Here is a 22,323-nt window from a genome sequence, read left to right as displayed (position 1 = left end):
CAAATTTATTTGAGCGTAAGCTTTCGTGGGCTACAGCCCACTTCTTCGGCTGGATAGAATGGAACATATATTGAGGAGATATATCTCCTCTCTGTATGTGTATATATATCTCCTCAATATATATTCCATTCTATGCATCCGAAGAAGTGGGCTGTAGCCCACGAAAGCTTAAGCTCAAATAAATTTGTTAGCCTCAAAGGGTAGGTCTACACTTACCTCCGGGTCCAGCGGTAAGCAATCAATCTTCTGGGATCGATTTATCGCGTCTTGTCTAGACGCGATAAATCGATCCCGGATTGATCCCAGAAGTGCTCGCCGTCGACGCCGGTACTCCAGCTCGGCGAGAGGAGTACGCGGCATCAACGGGGGAGCCTGCCTGCCGCGTCTGGACCCGCGGTAAGTTTGAACTAGGGTACTTCGAATTCAGCTACGTTAATACCTTAGTTCGAAGTGGGGGGTTAGTGTGGACCAGGCCTAAGGTGCCACAAGTATTCCTGTTCTTTTTTTAGGATAGGTAGCCTATAAAATCTAGACTTCCCCATCCCTCGAAGAAGTGTTAACTAAATAATAGAAAGCACTATAACTCCTTTACATCACACCACCCACCTCCCCCTCACAAAAACCAAACAAACCCCAACCTTCCCCCCCACAAAATAGCAAAAATTGTGGATTTAACAAGACACCTGACAAACTGCACTGCTTAGTACTTAATTAGCTTCTTGTCACATCCCCTTAGGGTCCAGTCCTACAGTGAGGACTGTATGGGCAGACTCTTCTACCCATTGGGGCCCACTGAAGTCAGTGGAACAACACCTGGTTTCAAGGATCTGGTCCTGGTGTTCTTAGATTGTTAAATCTTTGAGGCAGGGACTATCTTATCACTGTGTGTATATGCCTGGCACAATAGGGTCCTGACCCCTGTCTGGGGTTTGTAGGTTTTACCACAATGCAAACAATATAGGCCAATTAGCTTATCCTTCTTCTGCACTTCTCTATTTATAAATGTTTTCATTACACTTAAAAATAATTTGAAACATTTTATTTTGTTTGGATGTAAGCATTTCACAGTAGTATTTTCAACTCATACATTGCAGCATTCTACTGATGCATGAGGACCAGAAAAGGAAACCTGAGTGGTTTAATTTAATTGTCCAAATTGAATAAAGTACAAAAAGTAAACACAGCATAAATGGTTCAGAGTAAACTGGATTATTAGAGTCCATTCATTTTTAATAATAGAAGGTGCAAGTGGTAAAAGGTAAAGGGACTGGTTTATTTAAAATACAAAATTTAATCCAAGATGATCCCCCCCTTTTTTTTAAAGGAAGGCCCTGGCTGCTTTGTGTGGACATTAAAGAACCCATGATACTTTTCTTGAGTTGGGGAGAGATCCCCCCAATGTCCTTTACCAAAATTCCCATGTCTTCCACTGTTGTGTTTATTATACTGATTGTATGTCTGTTTACCAGACAGGTGGCTGAATTTCCATTATTAACCTGTATGGGAGTAAAGGTGATCTTGTGGCAGAGGCCTGAGAGCCAGACAATTTAGATTCTACTCCCACCTCTGCCATAGGTTTCTTTTGTCATCTTGGGCAAGTCATTTAGGTGAGGTTCCTGCAGATACTGAGGCCTGGTCTCAAAATTTGAGGTTGACATAGCTACAGCACTCAGAGGTGTCAAAAATCTACATACACCTGATCATTGGAAGCAATGCCAACATAATCCCTGGGGTAGGATCATGTAAGAATGTTTCTGTCAACCTAGCTACTTTTGCTCAGGGAGGTGGTGTTCCGACAGTGAAGGAAAAATCCCTTCCCTTGCTGTAGGCTGTGTCTACACTATGGGGTTACAGTGGTGTAGCTATGGCACTGTAGGGATGTTTCTGTAGCGCCCGTAATGTAGACATGGCCTGACACCCACGAGTTACTTTATATGTATGAGTAATCCAGGACTACTACTCACACATGTAAAATTACTCCTGTGCAAAAGTGTCAGCAGCATCAGGGCCTTATAACCTCTCTGTGCTTCAATTTATCTGTATTTTAAAATTAGGTTAATAGAATACTTAGCTCTTGTCTACATGGAGAAATTTACTGGCATTACTATGGCAGTATAATTATACAGGTTTAAATTAAGTTCTGCCAGGAAATTTCGCTGTGTAGATAAGCTCTCAGTCTTCTTCCTCAACAACTTTGTTCTGCTCCCGGCATGAGCTCTGTGGTGGTGAATCTCTGCAAAAAGCATAGACTGCACCGCAGAATCGGGGCTACAACGCCTGGAAACACGAGATTGTTGTGAGAATATCAGCTTTAATAATAATAATACAAAAATTACTAGCCCTCATGTTTGCAGGCTACACATTTGAAACGTGAAGCAAGTGTACCCTAAAGACTGCGAAACCAGATGGAAAATAAAAAGTAGCCAAAATGTATTACTGTTTTTTTAAACGGTGCTTTTTAAGTCACTTTCGTGATTTTTGAACGCTAGAGGCTGGCCCTGACGAACCAAACTAATCCAGCAATGCAGGAGGAGCACGACCCAGTAGTTTGTAGAGGGGCCCCAAGGCAGCTGCAGCTGCTGGCGGGGGTGGGAATTTGGAGAGGATCCCTCGCCGGCCTGGTGTGTGTGTGTGTGTGTGTTATATTGGCAGTGGGGTAAGTGGAGGCTGGGCGGCTCCGACTGCCTGACGCCAGTGAGACCAGATCAATCCAGGCACAGAGGCAGAGCGAGTGCAGGGCTGCCTGGCGGCTGGAGCCGCAACAGCAGCAGCCGGGGAGGAAGGAGCGAGCGAGCGGCCGCGGCGTTCGGTGTCTACTTTGCCCGCTTCGCCGCTCAGCAGCCGGTAACAACTTTGCGCTTCTTTGCCCTCTCCCAAGCCTGCTCCTGTGCCTGGGCGGGGACCCCTCCTACCCCATCTCTGCGTCCTGGGGCTTGCTGGCTGGTCGGGGCCGGGCAGGGCTTGCTGCAGCCAGGGAAGTGGTTTGAATGGTGGCTACGCTTTGGCTTGTTGCTTCCCCCCCTTCCCCGGTTATTTCTAACCTCAGGCTCGGGTCCGGGCTTCTTCTTTTCATCACGATTTTGGGTAAGGAGGGACGGTTTTTTTTTTTTTTTTTTTTTTGGGAGGGGGGACAGGGTTTTTCTCCAGCATGATGGCGTCTCTGCGGGTGCAGAGAAACCTGTGACTTCTGTGCTTTCTTCTTTGCTGCCTTCCTTGGTTTAAAGTTTCTGGGTAGATTTCTTTGTTGGGCTGGAGGAAGAGAAAATAGACCCGCCAAGAGCTCTCTCCTTCCCTCTTCCTCTCTCCCTTTTTTCCCCTCTCATTAGAAAACCCTATTCCTGGGGCTTCTGCTGCTTCAGACTTTTGTCCTGGCCCCATTGTGTTTAAAGCCAAGTGGGAGAAACTTGTAACAGTTCCTGTAAAGCTCTGGCTAACACAAGGCAAATGCCCTTTGTTTTTATTTGGGAAAAGCATTTCTCTAATGACTTGGCTAATCCAAATCTTGGTTCCTCCTAATGGATTTGCTTTTTGCAACAAGATTTGTTTAGAGGTCAAGCAAAGTTCACTTAAAATTTTTCTGATTATTAGGAGGTTTGGATGCACATGATTTTTCTTCTCTCAATGTGATTTTCAATTTACTTCTACTTTACAGAATGAGATTATCCAGCTATAGATGTATCTTTAAATTTTATTAAGATATGTCCATGTGCAAGTGTTCAATCATGCTTTCTAAAGTAGCTGGGCCAGACCCTATCATTTTTAATTAAGTCAGTGGGAGTTTTGATTGAGTAAGAACTACAATATTTGTCCCTTCGTTAGCAGTTTATAAAAATACAGAAGATGTGCAGGCTGGCTTTGCAGTTTGCTTGTAGAGCATATGCTTATTTGTAGTTTCAGTTAGGAAAAAGAACTGATGTTCATCGCATCTAAGAATAGGTGCCACCCTTCTCTTGGGTGGAGTATTTGATGGTCAGAAACATCTAATTCTACTTTTTTTACCGTTGGTGTATATTTCAGATTAAGGCTGGGCATATATTTGCTTTTGTTTATGGCAGACATAATAGGATATGATGTCTCTAGAAATTAGCATTTTAGTTAAAAGGTTATATTTCGGACAGCTCTACATGTAAAAACTGGCAACTCTTGCCTTTTCTGACTTCTCCTTCCCTGTAAGACTTAGCTTGTGTGTGATTTTGTATGTTACACAACATGAAACTCAAAACTGAGACTAACAACCCACAGAGACTACTTTTCTTTAAATTCTGCTAGTCTTCATGTAGTCAAGCGTCTGCACCTCAGTGTGTCAAACAATGAGTGAATCCTGTAAAGGAACTTGCTGTGTTAAAACTGATTTTAATCTTGTCTGTAACTACTACATTAAATTTATTGGTGACTTGCTTCCAGTTGCAACTCACAATGTAAAAATATCAATCTGGATAGGAGTTCTGTGCAGGGCAGTTGGTAGAAGATTCTTATGGCACCTTGTTTAAATCATTTTTGTGACTCCTTTACAGTGGTGGCTGTCTTTAGGGTTTTTTAATGTTAAGATGGAAAAACCCTAAACCCATATATTTGATATTCCTGTGCTGTTGTTCAGACTCTGATCTTGTAATTAATTTCACACTATAATTTGGGGCTTGACAGAGATTTCTCTGGAGTTGGGTGATCCAGGAGCCTTACATAGTCTCCAGAAAGGATCAGTTCAAGGCAAGATCAGATTACCCTAAGGGTAGGGATTTGTCCTTGCTTTAGTTTTGACCCCTCCATTTCCTTGGTATGTAATCAAATACACTTTTTTCCTTATGTTGTCCTCTCCACTTTTCATTTTGTATACTCGTTGATCCAGTACAGTGGAGGAAAGAGACTAGATATACAGAAACTGAAGGATCTCAAGCTGTTTAAGTAGTATCTACCAATTCAAGAGTTTGGAAGTTGATAAATATAGTGTTAAGTTCAAACCAGTAAGTAAAGGGATGAAATGTAAAGAGAAGCAATGCAATGGTTAATAACATTGCTGCACCAGTTTTTGTAAATACTGGAGTGATTTTTATAGACCCTCCTTAAATTCTGAGCCACTTTATGGGTGCAAGTTAAAGACTGAAATTTAGAAGCCACGTTTAAAAAAAAAAAAAAAAAAAAAAAGTAGGGAGTAATAAGTTTGATTGTTATATTTAAAATACAATAGTGTGCACTACCCAGTCCAAGTTGTGTGTATACAAAAGCCTTCATTTCTGTAGTCTTACAAGGCTAATGGAGGCATCATCTCCGCTTTATAAATAATGTAGGTTGTGTATAATGTGGAGTCCCCAGAGACTGCAGAGAAAGCATCATTACCAGCCTTTTCAGCGTGCTGGAGATCTTAAATTGATTTACAGCACTGAACTGGTGCAAAATGATACATCAGAATGACATGGGGTCAACCTGTAAAAGTCTGTGATGTGAGCCTATTAGTTCAGTCATCATAATTAAACCACATTATGGGGGCACCAAAGCAAACATGTGTGGCATGGCCCGTTATGCTTCAAAAATGCGTGATGCAGAGAGCACCATGTGTATAACTTAAAACACTTTATATAAAGAGAATTTGAAATATAAAGAGGAATTGTGTGAGCAGAGGTACCCTGATTATTAACCTCCTTTTCCCAGTCATTAGCAATTGAAATGGAGAATGACCACATCTCTCTTATTGGGTGGGGGAAAAGCTGAATTTTATACAGTTCCCGAGATTCAAAAATGATCAGGCTTTACTTGCTGACTACACAAAGTGGTGAAAGCAGGCAAATGGTTTAACACTTTTTTTCCAGTCTACTAGTGATCTTTATCCTACTAGAAGTAGTGACTCTGAATGTATCTTTTGAAATGCTTCTGTACAACTGAGTGGTATATTGTGTCTTGATCATATGTTGAATTATATGACCAGACCTATTTTAAAAACTAACTGATTTTAAATCCTGCTTGTCCATAGCTCACTACTTTCCTTAGTGAAGTCAACTGTGACTTTTTTTTTTTAAACAGATTTTTTTCCTGTAAATAGTTTGTGGCATACTAGTTTCTAATGGCATAAACTAACTGTTTTGTATATTAAGCATCTTAAATCTTCTTGCTATTTGTACTGTTAGTAAAATCTTCACAATGCACACATGGCAAATCCTGCTTGTGGCTCTTGTCTGTGTCCTTTGGTTTGGTATTTTGGTGGTGGTAGACTTAATTGCAATCTGGTTTGACTTGTGTGAAATCACCACTGTATCATATATGATCTCTGCTAATTGGGAGAAACTAGGTTTTTTTGCATCCATCTGTATTTATCTGTGATAACTACAGATTAAAATGGATTTGTGAGAGGCTATGGAAAGCACTAGAAAATCAATAGAATATTACGGGAAGATTGAAGAGACAAGTTCAGTCCGATCAGAACAAGATGCCCTTTAGGTAAGCTACTTTCTGAGCTGGAAGTAAAGCATTGAAACCCATTTTTAGGAGAAATATTTGTAAAATGGGGATAAGGTGCTCTCTTGTGCTGTGGTGAAACAGACTAATGAAATAACCTTATTGAAAGAGGGACTGTAAAACCTGTGAAAATGGACATGAGGTCACAAAGACTGCCTTGTGGTTAATGAAGTGACTCTTCTAATGTTCTTTTTATTTGTGGTTTATTTTTTTTTATGACCAAGTTGCCCAGTCTTTTTCCATTCCAGTTCCTGCAGAACTAATCTGAACATTAGTATTCAGAAATCCCTTTTACTTTTTTATTGTGTGGGTAAGGATGTCTGAAATAATTGGAACCACCCATTTTTATAAAGAAGGTTTTCTGGATACTGGTTCTTGAATTTCTAAAAATTGGTGTGTGTGTGTGTGGTTTTTTTTTTTTTTTTTTTTTTTTTTTTTTTTTAAGCCAAAGTAAATTTTAAAACAAACTTAGTTAGTTTAAGCATGTTTTATTATGATGTGAATGTCTTAAGGCTCATCTACATACACAAGTTGCAACCAGTATAGTTAAAGCAGTTTAACCTCCTTGGTGTGGACACAGTTATGATAGTATAAAGGTATACTTTATGGGAAGGGGCCTAAGCTACACGGGTATAAGACCCCTTTGTATTAATATAACTTATCTACATAAGGAGTTGTATTGTTATAACTATCTTGGTAAAAAAAAATTACACCCCAAACTGAAATAGTTATACCAGCACAAGAAGTGTGTGTAGAACAGGCCTCTGGCTTTAAAGATCATACTCCCTTGTAGGGTGAAGTATGGAGGGGGAAGAGGGACAGAATTTTACTGCTGATGGCTGACTACAGAGATATACAGTCTCAGTGGAGAACAAATGTTCATTTGCATAAAGGAAGCTGTCTTTTAGGGAAGAAAAGCCAAACACTTCAAAAAATAGTCCAATTCCAAGGAATGCAAAAGAGCCCAGATTAACAGAATTGAAGGGTATGTCTACACAGCATCTGGGAGTGAGCCTTTCAGACTGGATCCACAGACATGTGGTATTGGGGCTTGTGCTAGCACACTTAAAAATAGCTGTGTAGACAGATGTTGCTTTGATGTAGCAGCTCAGGCAGTAGTCCCACCCCATCCCCCAGGCTTGAGAACTTGAGCTCCAACCCCAGCTGCACAGCTATTTTTAATGTGATAGTGTATAGGTGGGCAAACTACGGGCCACATCCAGCCTGTGGGACCCTCTTGCTCGGTCCCTGAGCTCCTGGCCCGGAAGGCTAGCTCCCCTGCTGTTTCCCCTCCCCTGCAGCCTCAGCACGCTGCACTGCCAGCACAATGCTCTAGGCGGCCGGGCAGCTTAGCTGCAGAGCCCGGCCTGACCTGCGCTGTGGTGTGGCTGGTTCCAGCTGGGCGGCGCAGCTGTAGCGCTGCCAGCCACCGGTGCTCCAAGCAGCGCGGTAAGGGAGCAGGGGGCGTTGGATAGAGGGCAGGGGAGTTTGAGGTGTGGATAGGGGTTGGCACAGTCAGAGGGAGGGAACGGGGGGGTTGAATGGGGGCAGGAGTCCTGGGGGGCAGTCAGGAAGGAGGGGGGGTTGAATGGGGCAGCAGGAGGCAGTCAGGGGTGGGGGTTCCAGGGGCTGTTAGGGGACAGGGAGCGGGGAGGGGGGGTGGCAGATGGGGCAGGGGTCCTGGGGAGGGCCGTCAGGGGGTGAGAAGCGGGATGGGGGCGGTAAAAAGGGGCAGGGGCCAGGTCATGCCTGGCTGTTTGGGGAGGCACAGCCTCCCCTAACCAGCCCTCCTTACAATTTCCGAAACCCGATGCAGCCCTCAGGCCAAAAAGTTTGCCCACCCCTGTGCTAATGTAAGCCTTGATAGCACAAGTCTGTGGAGCTGGGCTGATAGGTGCACTCCCAGATGCAGTGTAGACTTACCCAGTGTAACTTCAGTTTTTTTGCACATTTCTGTTTGCTCTAAATGTGCCCCATAGTTGAATTGGATCAGAGGCATATGATGAAGTGTGGTTCTCTTAACTAGTCTTTGTGGGAACAAAGGATTAGAAGGGACTGCAATGGTCATGTAGCCCAGGGGTTCTCAACCTTTTTCTTTCTAAGGCCCCCCCAGACATGCTATAAAAACTTCACGGCCCACCTGTGCCACAATAACTGGTTTTCTGCATATAAAAGTCAGGGCTTGCATTAAGGGATAGCAAGCAGGACAATTGCCAGGGGCCCCACGCCATGGGGCACCACAAATCTAAGTTGCTCAGGCTTCTGCTTCAGCACCAGGTGTCGGGGCTCAGGGCCCTGGGCTTCAGCCTCATGCAGTGGTGCTGTGGCTTTCTGCCCTGGGTTCCAGCGAGTCTAATGCTGGTTCTGCTTGGCGGACCCTGTGAAACCTGCTCGCAGCGTCCCAGTTGAGAACCACTGGTCTAGTCTAACCCCCTGCCAAGATGCAGGATTTTTTTTTTGTCTAAACCATCCAAGAAAGATCTAGCCTCCTTTTGAAAACCTCCAGTGAAGAAGCTTCCACAACCTCCCTAGGCCATCTGTTTCATGGTCCTACTGTTCTTACAGTTAAGATTTTTTCCTGAGATTTAATCTAAATCTGCAGTGCTGTAGGTTGAATCTATTGACTCTTGTCCTGTCCTCTATGGCAAAAAAGAACAATGTTTCTCCATTTTTTTTTTTTATGGCAGCCTTTCAAGTATCTGAAGACGGATATCATGTCCCTTTCCCCAACCCCCATCTCCTCTTTTCCAAACTAAACATACCCACTTCCTTCAGCCTTTCCTCATAGTACAGTGCATTGAACTAGATACTTAATTGCGCAGCCATATCTTTTGTGCCTGGGATATTTTAATATTACAATGTGGCCACTGGTGCACCACCTCTGTACTTGACTTCCATTGAAATGACAGTTTAACATTGTGGTGACTCCAGGGCTGTCCAGTGTAGCAATGTTGTGTATGGAATACCTGGCATGCTTAAACAGTTGCAAGATAATTAAGATCCTAGAGCAGTGGTAGGAAAGTGTTTATTTGTTCAGTTGAATTTCTGTTGTAGATTTATGGGGAAATTGACTGGCATTTATTCTAGAATAACTATTCTTATTTAACTATTCCAGAATGACCCCGGCCTCCATGTGGACACTCTGTTCTGAAATAAAAGTGACTTTATTGTGGAATAATTACTTCATCTTGGAAGTGAAGTTACTATTACAGAATAAAATTGCTTTTATTCAGGAATAGTGTCCACATAGGGAGTTATTCCAGAACACCTAAATTATACTGGAGCTGTTCCAGTCAATTTCCTCATGTAGACATGGCCTCGTCTGGAATACAAGGAGAAAAGAAAATTATTTTTAAACATGCCTTCATAAAATTATATTTAGGTACTGTTCAGAGCAGTATTATCCAAAGGCAAGTGTTACTGCTGACTTGGCATATGAGTAAATCATTAATGTGGTTCACCAATAATTTCTAAAGCATTATTTCATATTTTTGTGCTTAGAAGAGGGACTTTTTTTCCTACATGGCAACAGATGTGATTGTCTAAATATGTTAATGCAGACAGTCTTAATTAGAGCTGTCTATTGCAGATAGTCTAAATTTATAATTTAACTATTTCTTCAGAAATATTTAACTTGCAAGTTTTGTCATTGAAATTATTAAAATGTTACACCAAAGTGATCAGCACAGTGTTGCATAACTTAGAAATGAGTATGCATTTAAAAACATTTATCTTGATAATTTGATAGTGCCTCATTTGTTTTCCCCCTCCTCACTCAATAATGTAGTTGAATAGGAGAGTGATTGGTAACAGCTTTAAGCTCACAGACCTTTCCTTATCACAAAGGTTTTGTACCCAGAGGTAAGTTATTTTTTTAGCAGATAAAAGTATAAATTGAGTTTCAGAATTTATAGCCAGCTTTTGTAATGCATTGTCTGTTCATATACAGTGAACCAATTTAACTAAAATCTGTTAGGAACTTATTTAGTTATGCCTATGCAGGGCTTGCACTGGTTTACTTTTCAACTGGTTTATATCAAGTTAGCTTGCATTTATATATAGGCTTTGCACTGATTTAGCTGAATTGGGGTTTTTTAACTCATTAATTAAAGCAATGCAATTTCTGTGTTGATGAGGCCACAGAATATTGTTAGGACTACTGTGGCAATTTTAATTACAGGAAAATTATAGATTAATTGGGGAGGGACAAATAGAGCTGATACTAGCTACAGTTATGTGATTATAGTCTTATACACACAAAATTAGACACATTGAAGAATGCTAACGTCTTTTCAAACTTGTATAATATGAATATTTTAAACATTTTATATGACATTAAATTAGCAGTATTTGCAGCATACTGCATATGTAGCATATTATTCTACAGTAGAGACTTACTTTAAATTCACTACATTAGATTATAGTAAATCTTTGAGTTTCTCATACTTCTTACATATGCCATGTTAATGTGCATGTACGTTAATTGTCTGCCTAAAATCAGCAGTGTTTAATGTTAAACCTGCTGTAATTTAATTGGGTCAAATAGAGAGATGAAACAATGAAATTATTTAGGTGGAGAATCATTTGTATATAAATGAATCAAAGTAAACTAACTAGTATGTAGCCATTTTTTTTAAAGCAGAAAAGTTGGCTTAAATGTGAAATGTGTCTAAAGAATCCTGTTGTGGTTTCCACATGTAAACATGTTTGGGGGAGGAGGGGAAACATTTGCTGTGTTTGTTCACATTCATGTGTTAATGAACTGCATATTTATCTTTATTCTACCAATACATTGCACTCTTTATGTAATTAGGTTTCAGTGCGGCTTGAGGTGGAAAGTAGTTAAAATTGAAAGCTTCCTACCTTGCATGCACCGATGGCTAAAGACTCTCACGTAAAGCAGATTTGATTAATGGATAAAATATACAGGTTGCAACTTGCTTATTTCCTAGATACAGGGGAAAGGAGGCTCTCATATTTGTTTCCAAAGCATACCTGAGTAAGAAGTGAATCGAGGACTTGCTGAAACTCTTAAATCTCTTGCTGTTCCTCCTGATTATTCTTTAGTAATTATCTGTGAGCTTGGGAGCATGATTGAGTTCCTATCAGACTCTCTAGGTATGACACACACAAGATAATGAACAATAAAAGGTTTTTCTCACTCCCCTTTCCACTGGCCATCCCCAGCATACCAGAGAATCACAAACCACATTTGCTTTCTTGTTTCTTTACAAAGAAAAATGGCTTGCAAAACAATTTTTTGCCCATTCTTTGCCCAATTGTGCTTTTAAGGTTGCTGAGCAGTTTTGTGAAAGACAAGAAAGGTGTTAATGGTCTAGCCAAAGACTAATTTATTTTAAATTAGGGAAGGTTCTGGTCCTATTCCTACTATTATGGGGTGAGTGGCGTTGTACACCAAAGCAGATAATGCTGTTTATGCAGTTTTTTTTTTCTTTTGAGACTAAAGACTTTATACAAACTTTGCAACAACAATACGTTGTTTGTCACTTCTGTAGCTTTTTTTGAATGGGAATGTAGTCTAGTGTGGAGAGCTGGTAGATTTTTAATACTTATTCTACCTGTAATTGTACTGCCTTAAAGAGAGAAATAGTCTCTTTTCTTATCTGGTCCTTCAGTCAGTCACCAAAGCGGTAGGACAGTTGGAAAATGAAGGTTTCCTTCCAGGGATGTATATGATGCAAGGAGGCAAAATGATGGCAAACGACAGCTTTATTCCCTTACGTACAGAAATCTCAGAGAAATGTTGAGAACATAAGGAGTGAAGAGATGGGATGAGCAAGCCCGTTCAACTTTTAAGGCTTTAAGAAGTTTCGGTTATTTTTTGTGCTCTTTCTCATTTTTGGCGAGAAGCCAAGTAAGGTGAAGGGCCATTCTAATGATATTTTTGACTTGATCAAAAGTAGGAAACAGAGAGAGAACCTGTTCTTGTGAGAATTCCATCCAGAGTAACACACTTCAATAAAGCAGTTTGAATTCTTAAATGATTAATAGTGCAAAATCTCTGAACTGTGGGGTTTGTCTCACTAGTGAAAACACCATATTCTTCTAAGGTCTTCAGGTCCTACTACTTATGATATACAATGAGCCTGAAGTCCTTGTATTTGATAGCACACTTTCTTTGGTTTTCTGTATTGTGCTTCTGTTGTGCTAAAGATAGTTTCTCCAGCATAGACAGGCCCTAGGCACTTTCTCACTGGATTAAAGACCAACAGTTTAGCTAAATCAACTTTAAAATCAGAGTTGTGTAACAGCTCTTCAGCTCGCATAGATCAATGCCATTGAAGTCGATGTTGATTTACATTGGATGAGGGTTTCCTGATTTGCAGTCTCCTTCTCTGATCTCTAGACATCTAATTCCATTAGCTTTGTGCTAGTGAGGATGGGACCTACATTGGTTCATAGAGGATATTACTGTATCAGTGACCTATTTAGTAGAACTATGTAGAATGAAGACCTGGTGAATAGAATGAACCGTACTTTTTCTAAAAGGTGTAAACTTTAACCTTATTGAATACCTTAGGAAACCTAGCTATGTGTAGGTTACCATCTCAGTGATTACAGCTTCCTGTTTTGCATTTTTGCCCATTGCTGGTTTTGCAGTGTAGCATCTTTAATAATAGTCCCTTTATTATTTCTGTTGGTGTTGATGTGTTCAGTGCTCCCATTTGGGATGTAGGAGGTAGAGGAAAAGTCTGTCTTTGTATTACCTTAAACATGTAAGTTATAGTTTGTGTAACTTCTAGCATTAGGTTTAATCTAGAGAAGTCTCTTTTGAAATATTTAAAACACAGATATTAGTTTCAAGCCTTGAAGCATGCTTTCTGGACAGATGAGAGAGAGATCACTTAAAAAACAAAAGTTTGACCTTTAGTAACCCAGAGCAAAAAACAATGGTAGCTTAGGAGGGTTCAAGTGTTTGCTAAACTGTTTGATTATTCAAAAACAGCTTGGGCAAAGTTTCTCTCTGGGAGAGAGAAACAGTTGGCCAAGGAACGAAGAGACGGATAGGGATGGAATGCAATACAAGGTGAAGTGATAGTGCCTTGCAAGTATGAATTATCGCTAAAAATCCTTGTCATGGTGTCACAAAGTGCTCTCTGTTACCCAGCATGCTGTGCTGTCTAGTCTGCTTCTGTCACCTCATGGTCATAAATACGCCAAGGCTCTTTTCCTTTCACTATGTGTACCTTGTATACTTCCACCTTTTTCTCTCACACAAAACATAACACAGGCACCTTGCAGTAAGAGCTTTTTTCCACGCAGCCTCCCTCTTCAGCACAGCTCACTTTCTGAGCTTCCCTTCTGAGCTCCTTCTTTGGTTTTGTGGAGTAGCAGACTTGGTTCCTGAGTCTGTGATCGTTGAATGCACTGTACTTCTGTATCTTTTTCATGACTTAGGTTCTCATGCCTTTCCTGGTGTTCTTAAAGAATTGCAGAAGAGCTTTTATTATTGAGCCCCATTTTCCTTGTATTTTTCATAAATGTTGCAAGGAAAATGTTGTTACTTTTAAGGCTTCTTATTTTTCTATATAAATGGCTCCTATCATTGGTATCGTCTTTACAATCCAAAAGTATCTATTGCTGCATGGACCTTTACATGTCATACATAATTTATTTTTGTGCATGTTAATTAGAAATAAATTACTACAATGCCCTGATATAATTCTAAATAGAGCCACTTTGTTCTTCTTCTTAGGGCCTTTGATTATGTCAACACGGTCAAATGTAGGACATACTGTACTTTTCGGAATTTTTTCCCTTTTTCATTTGCCCACAGTTCTTGCCATTCCTTCCTTAGCTCATTTTTGATTAGGTGTTTAAATTCCAGTTTGCTAAGGGGATTACTAGGTTAACTTGTTCATGAGTAATATTACCTTTTGCCTTTGTCTGCCAATTTGTTGCCTGCTATCTCTCTATGCACCAGCATCCCTACTATTACAATGGCTATAGCCAATTGCACAAGTTCTGTGGCTAGCTGTAATATTTCATTAAGAATACCATTTCTGTGTTCAGACTTAACACTGTAGAAAGCTCCCCCTTTCTGCCTCTTCCTTCTACCTGTATCCTCCCAATTATGTTGTGAGCCCAGTAATTACCACCCAGGTGCTTATGTTCCTACAGTAGAAAGTATTTAATTGTTCATAGCTGAGCTGGTAGCCTACTTCATGCTGCAGCACCATCAGTGATCAGGGTGCTGCTGCTAGCACTCTGTCGTATCTGGATATCACTTAAGTTACTGCCCCAAGACAGCTACAGGAATTATCTAGTCAGAGATGAAGATTTCAATCAGGAGTACTGCAGCTCCTTAAAACATCTACCAAGGCCAGGCGAATACTGCAGACTTCCGCTGGTGTAACTACGTCCATCAGAGAGATGATGAGGTCTAGGGCTACGTCTATACTACGGACCTTACAATGGTACAGCTGTGCCCTCCCGGCGACAAAATAAAACCACTCCGAACGAGGGGTGGTAGCTTTGTTGCTAGGAGCGTGTCTCCCACCAGCAAAGCACTGTCCACACTGGCGCTTTTCGTCATTAACTTTTGTTGTTCAAGGGAATGGGTTTTTTCACACCCTTGGCCAACAAAAGTTATAGCGACTAAAGTACGGTGTGGACATAGCCTAAATGGAACTGATATAGCTATACTGATAAAAGTGCAGTTTTGCCATGATAAGCTTCATCCATCCTAGAATATTGGTAATGCCTTCCATGTGTGGACCTGGACTAAGGTAGAATATATTTACTCTTTTCAAAATAATACTGTTAAATTTATCTGATGGCTTGTGATCAGTAGAAAAGCCTTTCTCTTGCTACTTAAAACAAAGGGGGAACTAATTTTAAAGTTGCTGGCAGAACTTTTAAGAATCCATTTAGGAGTCCTCTTAAAAACAAAGGCTGGCTTTACTACAAACATCTGCTAATGAAGGAAAGAGGGAGGAGTAAGATGTTTGACGATGATATACCACTGTAAGCTAATGAGTCTCGAGTACTACAGAGTCCAGGGAATTGATAAACCGCCTCCTGCCTTTTTCAAGGCCTTTTGAGATTTTTCTCATACGGAAATTTAGGAAGCAATTGCATTTGCTTTTTGGGTCACCTTTAAAGAAACACTTTTTTTTGCCACTTATTATCTGTATAAACGGCCTCAAATTTATTTAAATATATTTTCTGCTTCCTTGAAATTTCTGTTTAATAATTTGCAATTGTAAACTCCTTAAGCCGGAGGTAGTGTCATCCTGTGTTTGCACCTCTCCTAACACAGGTGGGATCCTGATTGGGGCATTTGAATGAACCACCAGTTTAAAAAGAATACTTTTTATTTCTCCATTTGCTGGGAGGGAGATTTTGTTACAGTCCCAAATATGCCAGAATTTCTAGCTAAGAGAGAGAAGGGAGAACCTGAGATTTGCTATTAAATAAATAAATAAATTAAATAAACCCACACAAAACAAAACAAACCACGCCAGAGAGGTTTGACTTCCCTCCCCATTTTTCTGTATAGACAGTGAAGCATCTTTATATGTCAGAGGGACTGGTAGTGGCAAACCCTGTATCATTTCAGAGAAATCATGTTAATCTATAATTATTATTAAAATATGGATATGGACGATGTATTTTGAATGTTTTTGTATATAAAGACACAATTGTATTGCAATGCTGTCTGATTGTAATAGTCATTTTACAATTCTACAAATGCTTGCCATTTAAGTGTTGCAATAGGTAATAGTGTCAATGATTAGGAAAAATGTCTACTTGTATTTTAAACTGGCTATGTGTGTTTTGTTTGGATGTAGTTTTAGGGTAACCAGTATAGTTACTGTCCTAATGAATTGAATTGTTGGACTAGACAGTTTTAGAAGCATCACAGAACGTCTCTAGTCACCTATCAGTTCGGTATCGGACCTATGGATTTGTTTGTTTGAGGTGAATAACTTGTTCAAGACGGTTTGGGGGGGGGGGGGAATCTGCTTAACTGCTTTTGCACACAAAGTAGTGGTAAAATGGCTGAACCACTTTTTTTTTTTTTTTAAATTTGTAAGAAGGTAATAATATGGCTGAATCCACACACAGCTTTTTTTCCATATAATAGTCAATTAAGCTGATTGGAAAATATTTGTCCTTTATTTGCAATGGAAAAAGTATTGACTTTTGAAAATTTTCAATCAGCTCTTATTAACAGATAGTTCATAAGTATGTCCCTGGCTTATATATCCTGCTGTGTAGACAGAACTGCATAAAGCCCTGTCAGATGTAATCAGATACCTGACATAGTTGGGTACACCATTATTAACATTTGTAGTGCACCTAGAACCTAGCCTTGATATGACTGTCCTAAAGCCTCGGACAAATCTGCCACTGAACTTTCCATAGTTTATTGACTGAGAGTCCCTTCCTGACCATGCACCCACTTCTTCTTCCCATTCTCCCCACCAGAAATGCTACCCACTTGTGTCCTCATCTGGCAAACGACCTGTGGCTTGTGGACTGGGAGTAGAGTAGTGGGGGAAGGTGAGGGGCACCTAAGTCCCTCAGAATGTTCCCACAGAAAAGGCCCTATTTTTCCCCCAGGGTTCCCCCTTCTCAATCTCCTGGCTAACTGGCAGGTGGGAAGGCTGGTCTCTGCCTTTTTTTGGGTGGCGGGATGTTGTTCAATTAGTGCTTGCCCTCTTTAATAGAACAGCACTGTTGCAGGGAAAGTGGGCACTTTTCTCAGGCTGGGAGTCAGTAATGGGGCAAGGGACAGTGGAGCCATCTTAGGCCTGGTCTACACTCGGCGGGGGTGGGGGGAGGGATTCGATTTAAGCTACGCAACTTCAGCCACGTGAATAACGTAGCTGAAGTCGATGTACTTAATCTACTTTACCATGGTGTCTTCACTGAGGTAAGTCGATGGCTGACACTCTCCTGTCGACTCAGCCTGCACCTCTCTCCCTGGTGGAGTACCGGAGTTGTCGGGAGAGTGCTCAGCAGTTGATTTATCATGTCTAGACTAGATGCAATAAATCGATCCCTGCTGGATCAATCGCTGCCTGTTGATCAAGCAGGTAATGTAGACAAGCCCTTGGACTGATATCTCCTAGAATTGACCTTTTATCATAGCACTAATGCTCTCACCAGCTGGCAAACCACAGTTGGCTTAGTCAGGGGTAGTCAATAGGCAGACTGGGGGTCAAATCCAGACTGCCAGGTGCTTTTGAATGGACCCCCAGATCTTTTTATTTACTTGTTGTTGTTGTTTTTCTCTGGCGTCTGGACCTTGACTATACCTGGATCAAGAGATCTTGGACCTTGACAAAAATAGTCTACCTCGGCTTTGTAACTACAGGTCACAATTTGATCAACCCCAAGTGAACCTTCAGAATGGGGCTTGCATTCACCAAACCACAGGTGGTTGTACAGCTGTGGACATGAGTTTGGAGGTTGGGGGAAAAGCTGAAGAGACCTATGGAGAGGTGAGTATTTCAATAGGTGGAGAGTGGAATGGTAGGAGTGTTGAACTGATGAACTGCAGAAGGTTTGTTGGCAGAGGCAGCTGTGAGTTGCAGTTGATAGCTCTATTCTGAACATTCCCTGTCCCCCAATGGTGGGAGAACTATTTTAAACACTTTATCAGGCAGCTTGGTCTGCATGGGCACTGAAATAATTCAGACTCAGTTGTTTATCCCTGAAAATCAAGGCCTGTTTGGAACATCCCTTACAGCCCCTGATTATTGCAGGAAGAAACTCTTTGTATGGATATAAAGTGCATTTATTTCAAGTGATTGAGGGGGAACAAACTAGTTATCTAATGTAGACAAAACCTTCGATTTATTATTTAAAGCCATCTTTGTGCACTGTTGGGTGAGGGAGTTATTTGTTTTGTGTAAATGAAAGCTTAGGTGGCTCTTTGAGTATGTAGGTGCCCAAAGATCGGATTTTTTTTTACTAGGTGTTTCAGTGCCATGAGTGTGATCTGTGCCACCTCATGCTCCTGTACAAGGGGATAAAGGGTGGAGTAGCCTTGACCCTCCTGCAGTTCCCCTTTACTGTCCATGGCAGCAAGATGGAACCTGGTGACTGTTTGACCTGCTACCCTTCTCTTACTTCAGACTCCTCTTTTACGCATAGTTTGAAGAAATACTTATTTACCCTTATCTTCGATTACCTATATCATTTGGAAACTTCTGACAAAGAACAAAACAAAGATCGCCCAACAAACAGGAAGATTTCCCCCATTTCCTCAGGTACAGCTGGGTGATGTGTCTTGAGTCAACTGCCATGTTGGACTCTCAGCCTTCAAGATTGAAGCCCTTTCTGACCTGCTGTGGACTCATACCCCTTGCCCTGCTGCATGGGGCTGTAGCCTGGGGCCCCACGTCCTGCCATCCAGGGCTGAAGTTGAAGCCTGAGCAACTTAGCTTCACAGTGCCCTCTGTGACATGGGGCCCTGGGCAGTTGCCCTGCTTGCTACCCACTAATGCTGGTCCTGGCTTTTATATGCAGAAAAACAGTTGTTGTGGCATACGTGGGCTGTGGAGTTTTTATAGCATGTGGGGGGGGGGGCGGGGAGGGGCTCAGAAAGAAGAAGATTGAGAACCCCTGGCTTATGTTTTTTCTGTCTGGGAGAGAGCCACATCCCTGATAAGTACTAGATGTGTATATCCTTCTCATCGAGGACTTGCAAGTCTAGGGATCTATGGCTGCAACTATGTCTACTTGAGCGATTGATGTGCATTAGTGTATCACGTCAGACCTGGAGGAGACATGCACCTCCAAGGAACTCAAATAGTAGTTTTCGGCAAGTGCCCCTCCAAGCAGACACCACATAAGGAGTCTTGCAAAGGAAGGCAGAGAAGAAAACTGTCAAAATAGATATCGGTCAAATTGACCATGGCTGTCAGCTCCAACTGCTGCTATCTCAACCCCGAAACTGCTGCCATTCTGACATCTGTGCCAATAAACTCAGCGCTGGCCTCGGCCTCTGCACTGGCTCCTCAGTCAACAGCTATTGTTGAACCTTGCACTGGTGCCTCAACACAAAGATGAGGCTGAAAAGAAGGGCCAAGCAAAGCCAGACACAGCTCCCAGCATAGAGAGGTACTGCCCATAGAGAGGAGAAAATAAATCACTCTTCCAAGGACAGGATGCCTAAATCTGTGCCTGGAGGGTGGCACTAAGTAAAATGGCACCAATGAATTATTTACTGTGGTGATTATGGGACGAAGGTCCACTCCCAGGAGCCATCAAGATCCCCTCTGGGGGCCTTAACAGCACTGGACTCTGAAGCAGAGACATCACCCCTCAGCCCCACTGTTTAAAGAATACTTCTCCTCCCCATCACCACACTATACCTTCTTCCCAGTGTCAAGCAGGGATACTTCCCTGCTATCCTTTAAGAGTGACCCTAGAGCTTGCCAGAGATCCCTCTCCTCTTGAAGCAAGTGTCACAGGATGCTGGGGAGGAGTTAAAGGAGATCATTAGAGAAAGCCAGCTGCCTGCCAGAACAGCCTTACAGGCAGCCATCAATGCCTCTGATGGTCAGGTTGATGGCACTGGCTGTGCCCATGAGGCGGGCCTCCTGGCTTTTAGCATCAGGAAAGATCCAGGACATCATACAAGACCTTCCATTTGAAGGAGGTGGAGATCTTCAATAAAAGAACTGATGAGTGCTCTGCTCCTTAAAGGATGCTAGGGCCACCCTCAGATCACTGGGGAACTACATTGTGGGGGGAGCAAACTCATTACCTGTACAAGATACTGCCATTCATGCTCTCCACAGCACCAAGAGTCTTCACAAAATGTGTACTGGTGCTAGTGGCCCACCTGAGAAGCCAGGGCATTCACTTCTACCCCTATCCGGATGACCATCTGCTCAGAGGGAAGTCACAGCAGGAGACTGCAGCGAGTTTGGAATGTGTTCTCTCCCTGTTCACTCAGCTGGGCCTGCTGATGGATAATGAAAAATAACAATAATAATAATAAAAAAATCATCTCTCGCTCCCTCATAGGAACCGTGCTGAACTCCAGATCTGAAAATGCATATCCACCTGAGAAGGATAGGTTCCAGACATTACATCCATTCATTTGTCAGCTGACATTAAAACAGACTACGACAACATGGATTTGTCTTGCAATATTAGCCAAATGTCAGCATGCATGTACATGACACCATGGCTTACCGGACTTCACCTGCAGCCCCTCCAGCAAGTCTGGAACTAGCAGGCCTCCCAGACCACAGGGGAGAGAAGGTGCGCCCGCCCCCCCCCCTTTTTTTTAATGCAGCACATAGCTGTGTTGTCCATGAAGTTTTGCACTACCAAATTCCAGAGGACATGCTAGAGCTCCACACAGCCAGCCTGATAGCTCTGTGCTCCAGGACAATCATCTCTAACTCCAGAAAAGTCTACGGATTAGGTCCTTTGAATTCGTAGATGGTCCAATGAACACCCCAACCTGACCCAACATGTCTTTGTCAGGGAGGGTACCTCTCTCAATGTGTTTGTTGGGTCCAACCGCCAAGCCAGCTCTGCAATGACATGGAGCACTGAAACCATCCTGTCTAATGTCTTGCTGGGGAACAGACTGATACCAATGGCCCTTCACCTCTTGACAGTCAACAACAATCTGATTGCCTTCTATGATGAGAGAACTGGCTCTGTAGATATGGGGAAAGCAGTGGATATATCTTGACTTTAGCAAAGCTTTTGATATGGTCTCCCACAGTATTCTTGCCAGCAAGTTTAAAAAAAGTATGGAATGGATGAATGAACTATAAAGTGGATAGAAAGCTGGCTAGATCCTAGGGTAGTGATCAATGGCTCCATGTTGGCAGCTGGTATCAAGCGGAGTGCCCCAAGGGTCAGTCCTGGGGCTGGTTTTGTTCAATATCTTCATTAATAATCTGGAGGATGGCATGGATTGCACCCCCAGCAAGTTCGCAGATGACACTATGCTGGGGGAGAGGTAGATATGCTGGGGGGTAGGGATAGGGTCCAGAGTGACCTAGACAAATTGGAGGATTGGGCCAAAAGAAATCTAATGAGGGTCAATAAGGACAAGTGCAGAGTCCTGCACTTAGGAAGAAAGAATCCCATGCACTACTACAGGCTGGGGACCGACCAGCTAAGCAGCAGTTCTGCAGAAAAGGACCTGGGGATTACAGTCGACAAGAAGCTGGATATGAGTCAGCAGTGTGCCCTGGTTGCCAAGAAGGTCAATGGCATATTGGGCTGTATTAGTAGGAGCATTGCCAGCAGATCGAGGGAAGGGATTATTCCCCTCTGTTCGACACTGGTGAGGCCACACCTGGAATATTGCGTCCAGTTTTGGACCCCCCACTACAGAAGGGATGTAGACAAATTGGAGAGAGCCCAGCAGAGGGCAGCGAAAATGATTAGGGGGCTGGGGCACATGACTTCTGAGGAGAGGTTGAGGGAACTGGGGTTATTTAGTCTGCAGAAGAGAAGAGTGAGGGGGGATTTGATAGCAGCCTTCAGCTACCTGAAGGGGGATTCCAAAGAGGATGTAGCTAGGTTGTTCTCAGTGGTGGCAGATGATAGAACAAGGAGCAATGGTGTCAAATTGCAGTGGAGGAGGTCTAGGTTGGATATTAGGAAACACTATTTCACTAGGAGGGTGGTGAAGCACTGGAATGGGTTACCTAGGGAGGTGGTGGAATCTCCATCCTTAGAGGTTTTTAAGGCCCAGCTTGACAAAAGCCTTGGATGGGATGATTTAGTTGGCGTTGGTCCTGCTTTGAGCAGGGGATTGGACTAGATGACCACCTGAGGTCTCTTCCAACCCTAATATTACTATTATTATTCTAACTTGGTGGATGTCCTGAGCAGACAATCTGTGACCAACCAATGAATAAT

The 22,323-nt window shown here is 42.2% G+C and overlaps 1 protein-coding gene across 2 annotated transcripts in view; it reads left to right on the top strand.

Annotated features, from left to right (window-relative positions):
- Window positions 1-2,671: 2,671 nt before the first annotated feature.
- Window positions 2,672-22,323, top strand: part of SMAD1 (SMAD family member 1) — a 71,125-nt gene continuing 51,473 nt past the window's right edge. The window contains exon 1 of one of the 2 annotated variants that reach the window (XM_054030619.1): window positions 2,672-2,844. The gene's annotated coding sequence lies outside the window, so the exon portion shown is untranslated. Of the gene's footprint in view, window positions 2,845-2,882; window positions 3,085-22,323 lie in introns of those variants that run through there. The other variant, XM_054030620.1, reaches the window with a different exon arrangement.

The sequence above is a fragment of the Malaclemys terrapin genome, chromosome 5, assembly GCF_027887155.1.
Source record: "Malaclemys terrapin pileata isolate rMalTer1 chromosome 5, rMalTer1.hap1, whole genome shotgun sequence".
In the NCBI taxonomy this organism is placed as follows: Eukaryota; Metazoa; Chordata; order Testudines; family Emydidae; genus Malaclemys; species Malaclemys terrapin.
The sequence above is the reverse complement of the archived record's forward strand: the minus strand, read 5'-3'. Positions and strand labels throughout refer to the sequence as shown.